Source organism: Gossypium arboreum, chromosome 11 (genome assembly GCF_025698485.1).
Source record: "Gossypium arboreum isolate Shixiya-1 chromosome 11, ASM2569848v2, whole genome shotgun sequence".
Lineage (NCBI taxonomy): Eukaryota > Viridiplantae > Streptophyta > Magnoliopsida > Malvales > Malvaceae > Gossypium > Gossypium arboreum.
In genome coordinates this window covers 72,648,049-72,651,887 of record NC_069080.1, presented here as the reverse complement: position 1 = coordinate 72,651,887, position 3,839 = coordinate 72,648,049, and the positions used below count along the sequence as shown (strand labels likewise).

Here is a 3,839-nt window from a genome sequence, read left to right as displayed (position 1 = left end):
TCAAAATCCTGCTCCACGCACTATGTATGATTATTTTAAACCTTTTTTAATAGGAACTGAATCAAGCATAGTTAGACCTGCTGTAGCTGCAAATACTTTTGAACTAAAACCTAACACTATTCAAATGATATAGCAATTTGTTCAGTTTTATGGCTTGCAGGATGAGGATCCCAACGCTCACTTAGCAAACTTCTTAGAACTATGCGATACATTTAAAATTAATGGTGTTTCTGATGATGCCATTCGTCTTCAGTTATTTCCTTTTTTACTGTGAAACAAAGCTAAACAGTGGTTGAACTCATTACCACGAGGGTCAACCACTACTTGGGAACAAATGACCGAAAAATTTCTATTAAAATGTTTTCTGCAGGCTAAAACGGCTAAATTACGTAATGATATCTCTTCGTTTGTGCAGATGGACTTAGAACCCTTTACGATGCATGGGAGAGATACAAAGACTTACTGAGAAGGTGACCTCACCATGGGTTGCCACTTTGGCTTCAAGTTCAAACGTTCCATAATGGCCTGAATCCTTCGACGCGGCAAATGGTTGACACAACTGCTGGAACCATCAATAATAAAACACCTAAAGATGCCTATGAGTTTGTAGAGGAGATGTCACTGAATAACTATCAGTGGCAACTCATGAGGGCTGAGCCAACTAAAATAGTAGGCATTTAAAACGTCGATTCGGTTACTATGCTGTCAAACCAGGTAGGACTTCTAAATAAAAAGATTGATGGTTTACTTGGTTCTACTTAGGTACATCCAGTAATGAGGTGCGAGACGAATAGAGGAGGAGCATGCACAGAGTATCAACCTTTCAACCCTAGCATCAAGGAGGAACAAGTCCAATATATGGGTAACAATAACTCTCGATCCCAAAATAACCCAAATAGTAACACTTACAATGCAGGTTGGAGGAACCACCCCAATTTCTCATGGGGCGGTCAAGGAAATCAAAGACCACAACATCCTCCGGGCCTTCAGCAACCACCCTATCAACAAGCTCATTTGTAAGTAATCCCGAGCCCCGTTTTTAATGTTGTTTACATTTTAGAAGTCCTGGTAACATGTTCTAGCTATTTCTACCATTTATTTGAGCTAGGGTTTGTGTTTAAAAATTTACCCACGAATGATATGTATTTTTTTTATGTTTAATGGTAGAATATGAAGCTTGAAATTGTGTTAAACAACTTTTACTGAGCGATTTTACATGAAAACGAGTAAAATGACACAATCGGCAAAAATACCTAATGTTCATAAGTACACGTTAGAGTGAGAATTTGATGTTTCCATAGAAGATAAAAATGATCAGCATGTCATAAAACATAAGAAAATAGGATGAATTTAAATTTTCGAGCCTTGGGGAAAAGTGCAAATATGTAAAAGTTTAGCGGTCAAAATGCAAATTTGTAAAAATATGATTTTTGGACCCGTATGAATAATGTGACTAATTAGTAGGCTAAATGTGATATTATAGATCAAGTAAATTGAGATTCGACCTTAAATCGGGAAAATACAAGGTTATGGACTAAAATGGTAAATTGTCGTTTCTAGATCGAGGTAATTTCGTGTGTTAATAATAATGCAATACCATGCATGAATTGTAATTCTCTATTGATATGACATAAATTGTATGATTTAATATGTTTAAGAGAAGTTTATGGATGGTGTGTATGATATGGAAAAATGTAATGCTTGTTGTGTCATGTGAAATTGAATGGCTAATTATTGTTACATGAATTGAGTGTTAAATTACTATTACCTAGGTTGTATGAATTGCTAAACGGTTGTATTTGACGAGATTTTGACAAGTAAGTTTGGATAACTTAAAGTAAACTCCTAATATGCATAATTATATGAATTGTGAATGAATGATGATTGCATTTAGTGATGGCATAAGATTTCATGAAATGTATTCTTAATAATGATGTGTTGAAAAATTGTCTCTGTTGAGGTTAAAAAGGGAATTTGATGGATGAACCATGTCTACATGTGAAAATGAGATCATGCTTGTGTTGCAGAAAGGAATTAGTCGGGATGGGTAAGTCGTTGATTCTCAATTATGAAAAGGATCTAGCCCGGACGGGTGTTCCTTTGGATGATCGAGCCTCCCAAAGACTATATGTGGATTGGATTTAGCCCAGATGGGTAATCCAATTAGGGTCTAAATTTAGCCTGGACTGGCAATTTAGATCCGAACTCAGCAAGGGTGTTTGTCGGAATAAGGGATTTAGCCTGGACTGGTAATCCCGCCGTAAGATGTGAGGTTTGCGGGAGTGCATACATGAAATGATCATTCTTATGAATTGATGGTAAATGGATAATCCATTAGAATTTCCTAGAAACTCAACGGGATTAATATGATGTATATCAATGAAATGATAAACGATGAGCTCTTCTAAGACAAATTTACATGGTGCATTGTCATGAGACTAATTGGATGTTTGAGTGCATGTGATAGAGAATTATCCTATACTTGGAATGTATGACTAACTATGCCCATGAGAAATAATAACTTTTATATTGAGCTCCATTGTGAAAAAATGAGTAAGGGATCCATGAAATGGTAAGTTCATGATAGTTGGAAATAATCTTATGATGGTGATCATTATATTGTACAAAAAATAGATTTGGACAACAGCATTGGTCCGACTTTGAAAATCCTCTAAAAATAGTGGAAATTTAGTTAGAAGCTTAATAAAATATTAAATTAAATCTTGATGAGTCTAGTTTCACATAAAGGAAACGGTGAAAGCAAAAGAATTCTGTATCATGATATGTTTGAATTCTTGTGAGATAGAGTTAGAGTGATTCCAGACTCCCCTGTGTCAACTTTGGAAAATCACTAGAAATTGTAAAACAATAATTATGAGTTAAATTTTATATGACTGAAATCCTTAATGAGTATAATTTTAGGGGAAAGAGATGGGAACATTATCCTAGGCTCATACTATGAGATAAATAAATTTAACTAAAGAAAGGTCGAAGCTATCAAATAGCAAAACAAGGGATACTCTGAATAACAAAAGATACTTATTGGCTAGACCAAAAATTTTGAAAATTTTATGATAAGAAGAGATATGAGTGTAGTTTTTGGGAAAATTAATGGATCTTAATTTGGAGTTTCGTAGATCCAGATATAAATAATTTAATGACTGTGACTCGAGAAAATAGCTTAGCTGGAATTTGGATAAATAGAAAAAAAATGAAAATAGCATGTTATTGCATTGCTTATTATTTTGATGCGAGCTTACTAAGCGTAAACCTTACTCCCTCCTTTCTATTTCTTTTAGTTTTGTCAGGTTAGCTCGAGATTGGAGATCGTCGAAGGCAGCATCACACTATAGAGCCATTATCCGTGGAGTATTGATATGTGTATTTTAAATGTTTTCAAATGAGTGGCATGTATAGGGACTTAGTTTTTCTATGATGACTATTGTTGTGATTAGCCAAAGGTATTGGTTTATATTTATTTTTTGCTTATAGCCATGAGATATGGCTTATAATGATTTTGGCTTGTAAGCCTATTTATCCATGATATGTGTTAATGTCTTGTGATGCGGTTATGTGATTGTGCTTGTTCACTATGCATGAGAAGTATATGGCATATGTACATGATGAATGCCATTGAAATCGTGAATGTGTGTGTATGTAAAGATGATAAAAAGGCTTGGAAATTAGCCTAAGTCTTGATCACACGGGTAGAGACATGGCCGTGTGTCTCAGTCGTGTAGATGACACGACCTCTGGCCACGGGTGTGTACCTTGGCCGTGTGCCCCTAAATTTTTGCTAACGTCATAAACAGAGAGTTACACGGGCTGAGGACACGGAC

At 35.3% G+C, this 3,839-nt stretch overlaps 1 non-coding gene across 1 annotated transcript; it reads right to left on the bottom strand.

Annotated features, from left to right (window-relative positions):
- Window positions 1–382: 382 nt before the first annotated feature.
- LOC128284532 (small nucleolar RNA R71) lies at window positions 383–488 on the bottom strand. Its single transcript, XR_008274956.1, has one exon. It is a non-coding gene; the product is annotated as a small nucleolar RNA R71 (small nucleolar RNA).
- Between the last annotated feature and the right edge of the window lie 3,351 nt (window positions 489–3,839).